Source organism: Eptesicus fuscus, chromosome 4 (genome assembly GCF_027574615.1).
Source record: "Eptesicus fuscus isolate TK198812 chromosome 4, DD_ASM_mEF_20220401, whole genome shotgun sequence".
Classification (NCBI taxonomy): Eukaryota; Metazoa; Chordata; class Mammalia; order Chiroptera; family Vespertilionidae; genus Eptesicus; species Eptesicus fuscus.
This window is the reverse complement of record NC_072476.1, coordinates 103,151,632-103,163,718: the sequence shown is the minus strand read 5'-3', so window position 1 is coordinate 103,163,718 and position 12,087 is coordinate 103,151,632.

Sequence of the window (12,087 nt, the reverse complement as noted above, 5' to 3'; positions counted from 1 at the left end):
CCCACCAGTTGCCTCACACACAGAGGACAACCCGCGGTGGGGGCAGGGCCAGCGAGTGGGCAGAACGGCTGACCTCTCGGTTCCTCCCCACCAGCTGGTAGGCTCCGATCACCTGACAGTGAATGGGAAACTGGGGGTGGGTGGTGGCGGGGGGTGGGGCTGGCTGCAGGCAGCCGGGGAAGATGGCCTTGATCGCAGACCAGGCTTAGGGACGGTACCCGCGCGAGTTTTGTGCGCCGGGCCTCTAGTAGTTATAATAACAGTGATGATAATTAATCATCAGCATCATCCAACCCCATAGATGAAGTTCATATTATGTTTCAAATATTTAACCTATTATTTTAAATAATTCAATCCTAACAGGCAGTTACTATTATTAATCCTAATTTATGGATGAAGAAATGGGAATTATAGAAGTTAAATACTTTTTCATTGTCTACTTATGGCAAAGCTAGGACTCAAATAATTTTATGTGATTCCAGCAACTTTCTCATAGCCCCTTTAAGGTACAACTGATAGGATAGTATTACTGTTTCCACCATTCTCTCTCTCACCCTACTTCCTGACTTGGATGTGATAGCTGTGACCACTATGAAGCTTAAATTTCTCTCAGGAAGCTCCACATATTTATTTTGAAAGCCTCTCCTGAGTTTTCTGTTGGTTGTATGAAGATATTTACTCTACCATAAGTCTTCTCTTTTTCTAAGCAGTTCCTGGATAGCTTCAGTATTCCTTGAGGGCCTTGGGAGATTGGACTGGTTGGTGCCCTAGTATGTGTGTCATTTACTTCTCCCATGACAACTTTCATTTACTTCAGTTGTTTCAGTCTGTCTTTGTTGGTTTAAATGCAGTTTTTATATCAATAAGAGATCATAATATAACCATAGTTTTGGTTCCATATAAATTTTTGGAGTATTTGTCCTAACTCTGTGAAGTATGCCATTGGTATTTTAATAGGGATTGCATTGAATCTATAGATTGCTTTGGGTAGGATGGACATTTTAATGATGTTAATTCTTCCAATCCATGAACATGGTATATTCTTCCATTTGTTTGTATCTTCCTCTACTTCTTTTTTCAATGTCCTGTGGCTTTCCATGTATAGGTCTTTTACCTCCTTGGTTAAGTTTACTCCAAGGTGTCTTATTTTGTTATTGTTGTAATAGTAAATGCGATTTTTTTTTTTAGTTTCTTTTCCTGATAGTTCATTATTGTTGTATAAAAATGTCATCAATTTCTGGATGTTAATTTTGTATCCTGCTACTTTGCCGAATTTATTTATTAAATCTAGTAGTTTTTTTGGTGGAGTCTTTAGGGTTTTCTATGTACAATATCATGTCATCTGTGAAAAATGACAGTTTCACTCCCTCCTTTCCAATTTGGAAGTCTTTTATTTTTTCTTCTTGTCTGATTGCTGTGGCTAAGACTTCCATTTGCATAAGAGTGGTAAAAGTGGACATCCCTGTTTTGTTCCTGTTCTTAGATGAAATGGTTTTAGTTTTTTCCCATTGAGTATAAGGTTGGCTGTATGTTTGTTATATGTGGCTTTTATTATGTTAAGGTATGATCCCTCTAGTCCCACTTTGCTGAGAGTTTTTATCAAAAATGGGTGCTGGGATTTTGCCCTGACTTGGATTTGAACCCTGACCTCCTGGTTCATAGGTTGATGCTCAGCCACTGAGCCACACTGGCTGTTCATGATCATATGGTTTTTATCTTTCACTTTGTTTATGTGGTGTATCACATTTATTGATTTGCAAATATTGTACCAGTCTTGCATCCCAGGGATAAATCCCACTTTGTCATGGTAAATAATATTTTTAGTATTTTGCTGTTTCTGATTTGCCAATATTTTGGTGAGGATTTTGGCATATTAGAAAATTAAAACTCACATAGGTGGCTTGCACCATATTCCTCCTCGACAGCATGAATCTGCAGAATGAATGCTTAATCTTTTTCCTATACATTTACATAAATTAAAAATTATGACTGTATCATAATGTTTCATTTTTATTTTTTGCTTAATGGAGCATTAAGAACATTTTATAATTTGTTAAATGTTTTCCTATGGCATAATTTAAACTATAAAATAGTGTTCTATCATTGGGTAGAGCATATTTATTTAAACAAATTTCTTACCTTTGGGCATCAAGGTTATTTCTAGTATTAACTCCACAATGAATACTATGGTATATAATTCTACCTGCATCTCAGTTTACTGATTAGGAAAAATTTCTAGAAGTAGAATTACTGTAAAAGTTTTAAAAATGTTTAAGGCTTTTGATAATTACTGCCAAATTGCCCTACAGAAAGCTATGTTCTATACTCCCAATTCCAGTGTTCAAGAGTGCTCATTTCTCTCAGCTGTCTACTTCATTTTTGCTAAGAAATCTCACTTAGTTTCAGAGAAACAGAATTTTATTTGAAAAACAAAGGGCTATTCTTTGGAAGTAAATTTTTATTTTCTGAAAAACTTTTAGCCTGCATGAGGCTTAATTATTCCTGAATCATCTAGTTGTTGCTTAAAATTGTTCTTGAGCTGCATCTTCTAAGTGAAAAATGAGTTAACTATACACTTTTCAGGAAAGTAACCAAATATAATTCCATACAAAGGATTCTAGTTGATGGTCACTAAATATATTTAAAATAACTGTTTTTTTTCAGAGGTGTATTTTTGGTTTCAAGAAACTGCTTTCTTTTCTTTCTGTGTCAGGTTATCTCAACGGTTAAGTTTTTTTCTCTGTACTTCAGAACAAAAATGTCAGAAAAATCTCCTCCTTTGTTACGTGCAAAATAAACACATCTCCACTGGAGTTCATGGGCTGCTTGAGTGGTATTTATACCAATGGGTTTATTGAATAGCAGAACATGCTGTTTCTGTCATATCATCCTTGGGCCAATCTGATAAATATGCCTAACAGCTCTGTGGTTTCAGTGACTTTGAGTTACTCTAGTGGACATTTCTCATAGTTGAGACCAGAAGATCCGTCAGAGGTACGACTTGGCTCTCCTGACCACTTCTCCCCGTGGTTGCCTCTGGCTCAGGCTTACGGCTTCAGTGCTGTGAGCCTCAGCTGGCAGACACCATGTGCTGGTGGTGGCTCAGGCTGAACGCAACCATTACAGGATGTGAAGAGCACATTCTCAATGGCTTTGATTTCTGCGAGACGGCCTTTTCCAGTGTTCCTATTTATCAGGGACACGTGGAATTAAAACTGTCCTTTGAAGGTAGGGATATGACAAAAGGGACAATCTTTCTAAAACAAAGCCTTAGTGATAGAAGGGATTTTAAAAAATAGCATGGTCACTGGTGTGTGTGTGTGTGTGTGTGTGTGTGTGTGTGTGTGTGTGACTCCAACTTATTTGGTCTCAACTGGTCTGGATTTCCCTAACGATTTTGTTGTGATTAGATGAGATGTACAAATATTTAAAAATACATTTTTGACAAAATAAAAGTTGGCAACAGTGAAGTTTAACAGGCATCCAAAAACCACATGTGAAGAAAATGTTTATTTCTTTAAATTCCAGCCACTGGCTGAATATCTAGTGCATAGAGCAAGGCTGTCATATCTCTGGATTACCTAACTGGTGGCCCTTTGTTGTCCTGTGACTTCTTTCTCTTAGGAATTAATTCTATCTATCTGGCTCTGATTTTTCTCTATGTGTTTCCTTTTCAAATATAAGCTGATAACCAAATTCCAGGAAAGGAAAATGTGTGCCATGTCTCCTTAGCTGTTAGCATAGGAAAAACTAATTGAGGTAATGTGTAGGATAAAATTGGTGCTGATGTAGTAAAGAGCAGAGGGGTGGTTGAGTCTAATTAGCAAGTAAAGAAAACTTTCCATATGCTACAGGACAGAGCTCTGTTGGTGATGTTGCAAGACTCAGAGCCTCTTATTTCCTCCTTTTGCCTATAGTTGTTAACTATTTCTCTGTTCTAATCTTTTGCCTGTAGCTGTTAACAATTTCTCTGTTCTAATCTTTTACATAAATACTTTTCTGGTATGATGATTCAGGAGCCAGTAATATTGGTAAAGTCCATAAATGCATTATTCTTGTATCGTATGCCCTAAAGAGTTTTTTCTGTATTATGTATGTGGTAAGGAGTGAGTGAAAATAGTAGTATTCTTAATAAAGAATGCCAGTAAATTTATGCTAGCTGTAATGAATTAAGTTTCAACAGGAACAGGAAGAGTACAATAGTTTAGAGGCATTTCAAAGTGTGGTACAATTAAGAGTTAAGCTTTCCTTTTCCAAAAATTTAAGTATTTTTAGTATACAATGTTATATTAGTTTAGGTGTATAATATAGTGATTTGATATTCTTATACCCTAAAATGTGATCACTGCACTAGTTCTAGTAATCATCTGTCACCATGTATACTTATCACAATATTATTGACTAGAGGCCTGGTGCACGAAATTCGTGCATGAGGCTGTGGGGGGGGGGGTTTGTCCCTCAGCCCAGTCTGCACCCTCTCCAACCGCTTGGCTGCCTGCCAGCCTGATCATCCCCTAACCACTCCCCTGCCAGACTGATCGATGCCTAACTGATCCCCTGCTGGCCCAATTGCCCCTAACTGCCCTCCCCTGCTGTCCTGCTCACCCCTAACTGCCCTCCCCTGCAGGCCTGGTCGCTCCCAACTGCCTTCCCCTGCAGGCCTGGTCGCCCTCAACTGCTCTTCCCTGCAGGCCTGGTCCCTCCCAACAGCCCTCCCCTGCAGGCCTGGTCACCCTTAACTGCCCTCCCCTGCAGTCCCGATTGCCTCCAACTGCCCTCCCTTGCAGGCCTGGTCTCTCCCAACTGCCCTCTCCTGCTGGCCTGATCACCCACAACTTCCCTTCCCTGCTGGCCATCTTGTGGTAGCCATATTGTGTCCACATGGGGGCAGCAATCTTTGACCACATGGGGGCAGCCATCTTGTGTGTTGGAGTGATGGCCAATTTGCATATTAGGCTTTTATTATATAGGATTATATCCCCCTTCTCCTTTTTCACCCTTCCTCACACTGCCTTCCTTCTGATAACCATCCTTATGGTATCTGTTTCTATGCATTTATTTTAGTTTTGCTTGTTTGTTTTATTTTTTCAGATTCCACGTGTATATATATGAAACCACACAGCATTTTTCTTTCTATGTCTGACTTATTTCACTTAGCACAATACTTTCTAGATCCATCTAAGATGTTGCAATGACAAGATTTCATATTTTTATTGCATAATATTTAATCATATATGTGTATACATATATACACATACACATACACACATACATATGTATACATATATACACACACACAAATATAATCTAATAATAGAGGAATATGCAAATTTGCAGGGATGCTGTAACATCACGACCCATCTACAAGTGGCGGAGAGCTATAGGAGGGTGGGGCAGTGAGCTACCAGTGGGGAGAGCTACAGAAGGGCAGGGCAGTGGGCAGAGAGCTACAGGAGGGCAGAGCAGCAAGCTACCGAGCAGCATAGAGCTACAGGAGGACGGGGCAATGAGCTACGAGCAGCGGAGAGCTACCAGCAGCAGTGGCGGAGTGGCCAGCTGAGGCAAGCGGCAGCGAGCTACTCGTGCGTGGATTTGTGCGCAGGGCTACTAGTGTGTGTGTATGTATATGTATGTATGTGTGTATGTGTATATGTGTGTGTATATATATACCACATTTTTATCCATTCATCTATTGATGAACACCTCCTTTGCTGCCTGTCTTGGCTATGGTAAATAATGCTGCAATGAGCATAGAGGTGCATATATCTTTCTAATGAGTACATTAATTAATAAATTTAAAAAAAGAGCAATGCTCCCAAAATAGTAGAAAATAAGTACATGAAAAAAGACTAACAAGATATATCCTTTCTTTGTGTTTTTATGAAAAAAGATACTATAACAACAAATATTTTTGATGGTTATTAATTATTTCATTATTTACTTTAAGATTTTCAGATGAAATATACATTTTGTGATACTGTCAAAACAGGGATAATATAGGGATTTAAAAGTGGGAATATGAATATTTTTCTTACTGTCTAACAAGCATAGGCTGGGCAACTTTTTGGTCTAATGACTAGATTCTGCTTTCTAGAAATCAGTGTTTCTCTTGCTTATTTTTGTGACCATCCTTAACAATAACTGGTCGATTAACCCAGTTACTTACTAAGTCCCAACCATTCATTCATTCTTACACTTAAGTGAAAAATACATGCAAACATCCACCATGTGCACAGCACTCTTAATTTCAGTAAGGAATGCAATTAAAAACAAGTTATTTTGTGCCTCAGGGGAATTTGCCATCTCATAGAGAAGACATTGGAGCAATGGAATAGTGCTGAGCTAAGAGTTAGGCCAGTGGCATGGGTAATGAGCATCTTGGACAGGGAGGAGGGAGAAAGCACCATGAACTGGGCTAGTCAGCAAAAGCAGGTTGAACACAGAGGCATGGTATTCATGAGCAGCTTGCTAACTTCCATAACATCTGTGAGTACTTTCGTTCTAGAATTCCTCTATTCCAACTCTTATTTTAATGATGAAGAAATCGAGGCCCAAAGAGTATAAGAAGCTTGGTGCATCAGGGGTGACTGAGGTGGGGCTGGAACCCAGTTCCACCACCACTGGTCCAGGTGCTTTCTTTTATAGCAGCACAGATCTTTGCTATTGATCTCTGTCTTGTGGTTAATATTTATCTTAGATTTTCAAAAATTTAGGTTTGAAGTTTACATTTCTGATTTATTGTTGAAACTGCATTAGTGTTTCCCAAGAAAAGGCACGGCCACTTACATGCCAGTTTGCTGTACTATGAAAGTGAGTTTCACAGAGTAGCATGCACTCGCGATTTGGAGTAGAGATGTGAACAAGAAATTGTTTCTGGGTTTGCCACCCCAACCCTTATCCTTTATCTCTCATGGCCCTAACGCCTTCATTTTATTCCCTCCATAAAGACTTCTTTCTTTCTTTCTTTCTTTCTTTCTTTCTTTCTTTCTTTCTTTCTTTCTTTCTTTCTTTCTCTCTCTCAAGAAAAGAAAATGAAAATGGTTTTATGAGTTCCAAAAGACAAATGATGTCATTTTCAGCTTAGAAATTATTTTAGAGGGGAAAAAACACCACAGCATCCACTATTTGGTACTCTATGAATAGTCATTGCTGTGACAAAGAGAACTCCCTCTTCATTCAGAGCGGGGTTTTGGCATCACCTGGTGAAAGCACAAAACTCGCTTTGTGCAAAAGACCCAGGAAGCTGACTGGGAAGGCCAATGGCAGTGGGATCTCTGAGGGGCCCCAGCACCTCCGTATCGGGGATGACTGTGGACACACACAGAAGAAGCATCTTGGCAGGAAACAGCATTTCAAAGCGGAAGATCGGACTCTCACCAAAGAGCACAGTCTTAGGAAGGTCCAGTCTGTGTTTCTTGAAAATCTTTATAATTTAATCATTAATATAGAAATATCCAAATAGCACCCCCAGGAGTCCAATCAGGCAGAGTGGATCGAGAGTAATCTGAACAAAAGACATTTTCTCACCAAGCCAAATAGGGGGAAAGACATTATCTAGATAGGTATAGAAACACACGCATCCGCCTCCATGCAAAATTTCAGATGGCTTTGTGGCAGCTCTGGGAACCTGCCGAGGGATAATTTTATGAAAAAGCAGTCACAACGAAATCAATTAGAAAAGCAAGAGGAATGTATGTTCTGTCACTTTTAGTGGAGAAATGGCTGCTTGATTTTCCTTGGCATGCTCCCTCTCAACCACTTTGAAGACTTCTCAACTGCAAAGGGAAATGGCATTCTGACAGATTCCCACATGTTCCTCCCATCAACTGTACATTCACCCTTCATCCATCCAGGAGGAGCACGTAGAACGTGTTGGGGCCAGGGTGGACAGGCTTGGAGCCTGCTGCCTCCAGCACAGCTCTCAGGGTACTGGTGAGCCAGTCACACAGTCTCTTTCCTGGAGCCTCAGTTTTCTCATCGGTACAATGGGAATGAAGCCCAGGCTTACCTCCTCCATCTAGTGTTGTCAGGGGTGTCCACCAAAATGGAAGAAGTAAAGATTACTCAACACATGGGGATTATTTTTATCTTCATCATGGAGCTGTAACACAATGAAGTCCAGAGAAGGTGGGAAGACACTTCTGTGTATGTTTACACACGAATGCTTACAGTTTTACTCCTTCGTCTAAATGGAGAATGCATTTGCCACATCAAAACAAGTGGGCTAACTGATAACGTGTGTATGGAGTGCATGCATTATCCAGCCGCCCCCACCCCCCAGGAAAGTGTGAAGGGCCAATAATATATCAGATCCTGCTTTTCTGCTGCCTCAAGCCAGAAAATGCTCACTAACCAGTAAGAAAACCATACTGACCCAATCCCCAAGATAGAGCAGACCAGGGAGAGATATTGATGGGGAGATAAGAGCAGAAAGCTGAGTCTTCTTGATGGTGAGGACTTATTTCAACCCAGAGCATCTTAAACACATTTCCAGAAATCACCAGATAAAAGGAAGGTGCGTCCTTGAACTTGGGATATCAGAGGGCATGGCTTGGGCCAAGTTCAGCAGAAAGAGCAACACAAAAGTCTCCTTGGCAAGTGCTGTTGTGGGCTTGCTTGAGCCAATATCCTATGTATAGAGATGTTTTAAATGTATTAAGCATTGGTCCTGTTTTTTTTAGAAATTACACTGACAGAGGCTTCCTTAAACATCCTATCTAATAAAAGAGTAATATGCAAATTGACCATCACTCCAACACACAAGATGGCTGCCCCCATGTGGACACAAGATGGCTGCCACAAGATGGCCAGCAGGGGATGGCAGTTGGGAGGGACCAGGCCTGCAAGGGAGGGCAGTTGTGGGTGATCAGGCCAGCAGGGGAGGGCAGTTGGGAGGGACCAGGCTGGCAGAGGAGGGAAGTTGGGGGCGATCAAGCCTGCAGGGGAGGGCAGTTAGGGTGACCAGGCTGGCAGAGGAGGGAAGTTGGGGGTGACTGGTCCTGCAGGGAAGGGCAGTTGGGGGGGACCCAGGCCTGCAGGGGAGAGCAGTTGGGGGCGACCAGGACTGCAGGGGAGGGCAGTTAGGGGTCACCAGGCCTCCAGGGGAGGGCAGTTAGGGGCAATGAGGCTGGCAGAGGAGCATTTAGGCATCAATCAGGCTGGCAGGGGAGTGGTTAGGGGGTGATAAGGCTGGCAGGCTGAAGCAGGTAGGGGCAATCAGGCAAGTAGTTGGGAGCCAGCAGTCCTGGATTGTGAGAGGGATGTCTGACTGCCCATTTAGGCCTGATCCAGGTAGGATCGGTCCTAAACAGGCAGTCGGACATCCCTTGAGGGGTCCCAAATTGGAGAGGGTGCAGGCTGGGCTGAGGGACACACACTCCCCGTGCACGAATTTCGTGCACCGGGCCTCTAGTTATTTGAATAAAGCCTCATTACTCAGAGTCCAAAGAAGCTCATTCGGAGGAGATGGCTTTGGAAAGGAATCAAAATGCTCACCTTTCTTCTTAGCAGCGAATTGCATTATTTAAATCTTGAAATTAAAAAATGTAAATGCTACAGTGACATCTTAAGATCATTGCGAAGGCAGGTCTTGTGTGCACAAAAATGCCCAGCTGGTCTGTGCACAGGTGTGTGTTGGTGAGGTTGCTCCCAAAGGCTGATGTGTGGAGCTTCTGTCTCATGATCTGGGTGGTTGTGCTTCATGGAGACAGAGAGGAACCCTTTCTCCATCCCCACAACACCAGCACCTGTAGCATCTCCCAGGAGCAGGTGGGTGCTCAACAAGCGCTTGGTGAAAAAGAGCAAGAAATCTTTCAACAGCTCTCCTACATGCCTTGTATTTTCTTGACAAAGCCTACCAGGAAAGTGCTGTTTGAAAAGTTCAGCACTGCTTCCATCTCAGGCTTTATCTTTGAAATTTTGCACACTGCGTTAAAATATTGCTACATTTGTGGCCTGGGATCGTCCCTGCTAATTCCATGTGAAACAAGAGTGCCAAAGAACTCTTAGAACTCCCCTTGTGAATTTGCTTGGTGAGCAGTTCTGGACTTGGCGTTTTAATCTCTCCATCAGGATCAACGTGATCCTGTGTTAAAGCCAAGGTCAAGTGGGATAAGCACTTGAACTTTCTCCTTCATCTTGCGTGGCTCGTTGGAACACGTAACCTTTATAGCTTGGTTTCTGCTTTGGAGGAGATTCTAAAGTCCAAGCAGATGTTTCTTTCCCTCTTTTGAAAACCCCTTTTCATTTTACTAGGCATTGTGTCAAAGGAGCAATTGGGGGTAGATTAGGTAGGAGGTGGAAGGTCAGTGTTTTCTTTGCTAATATTGCAAAATGAGGGGTTTTTGAGTTTGTTTATTTTTATTTTCTGCCAATTGGGCCACTGAGAGTAAGTTGTTGATTCTGAAAACATAGCTTTCCTTCATGTGTCAGCAATGTCTGTGGAGTCAAGGTAAGTGAGGGAAGGACAGGGCGAGGCAGCTGATCCCTTTTGGTTGGCAGAAAATAAAACCCTTGAGCAATCAGCTTCCAACTTTTAAGGATTTTTCCTCCAATGCAGTCAATGGAAATGACTTCCTTCTTCCACAAAATACTCTGATTTTGTGTGTGTGACCAGTAACCTATGAATAAAACAGTAGCTAAACTGCTGGTCTCCTTCTAATGCAGTCCTATGTTTTCTTAAATGAACCACTATGCACACATTATTTTTAATTATAAATAACATTTATAGTCAACTTTATAGCTCCTGTTATTTCACATGGCTCACTAACAAGCCTGTTAAAACAACTGTCCTATACCAACCTCATAGGATTGGCCTTCTGCTTTAGAACAGAACATGGAACAACCCAGCTACTGGCCGTAACATTTGAAAGCAGAACATCATACATTCAATTCTGCCTTTTTCTACCTGGAAGCAGTAGTCTAAAACCTCTGACTCCTATATCCTTTCAAGCCTATGGCTAATTTTATGGGCACAAAATAAAAAGAGGAAGAAAAAATAGAGGGAAGAACACAGATAAAGAATCTAGAGTTTTATGGTTGGGAAGAGAGTCTTGCAAGGGAATTGCAAGTTGTTGTTGGGTACCATGGCCACAGTCACTGCCACATGTGGGGAGAAAATGGTATGTCTGAATTCTTTTAATCATTTCTTCTTGTTTTGCCCTCTTCTAGGAGCCCAAATGAGCCTCTAATCCCTTTGCCATTAACTGGAGAGTATTGCAGACTCCTTGATTAAATAGATGGGATACTGTAGTTAAGGTCATCTAGGTAGAAGATGGGTTTTCAACTCCTACTGCTCATCAGAATCATGGGGTGAGAAGCATTCGAGAAGTACTATAGTCTAGGCCCCCAATTCTTGAGCTTCTGATTGCATTGGTCTGGTGTTGTAACACTGATTTGTTCTTGAAAGATTTCCAGATTATCCTAAAAGACCAAGGCCGAGAACCATGGCAGCTCGAGGATGTAGAGGCTACTATTTATGTTAGGTCATTTCAATTGGCAAAAATATATTCTCCTTTCAAAAAATCGGAAAAGAATCATTTATTTTTTTCTCGATGTATTCAACTGCATTGCTTATAGGTTGAAAAATGTTTGATGAGACTACATTTTAGCTTTATTTTATTCTTCATAATCAAAAACTGTATAGTGTCTCATAAATATTTCCATTGAAAGAGAGTTTGCTTCTTGGGCCAGAATTGCAAGTCATCATACAGTACAGAAAAGTTTTATAACTATGAACCAATAAATGCCCTTATTTTGGCCTACGCTAGTTTGAGTGGCTTCTGACACTTGCAATAAAAATATCTATGTTCAAATATGAATTAGACAAAATGTATTTTTTAAACGTGGAGGAAATGAGATTGGTGAATGGAGACAAATGAAGGCTTTTTAATAAAAGTAGAACCTGTGCCTTGAGAATTTGAATTGACTGAAGAGATGGGAGATAATTTTGAGTGGAAATTATCAATTTATCTGGATTATATGGATGGTGGGAAAACATTTTGAATTAGTAAAAACCAAAGTTGCTGTATCTTAGCTCTGTGGTAGGAACTAACGTTATGGAAACTGTTGCTACGTTATTATTACTTC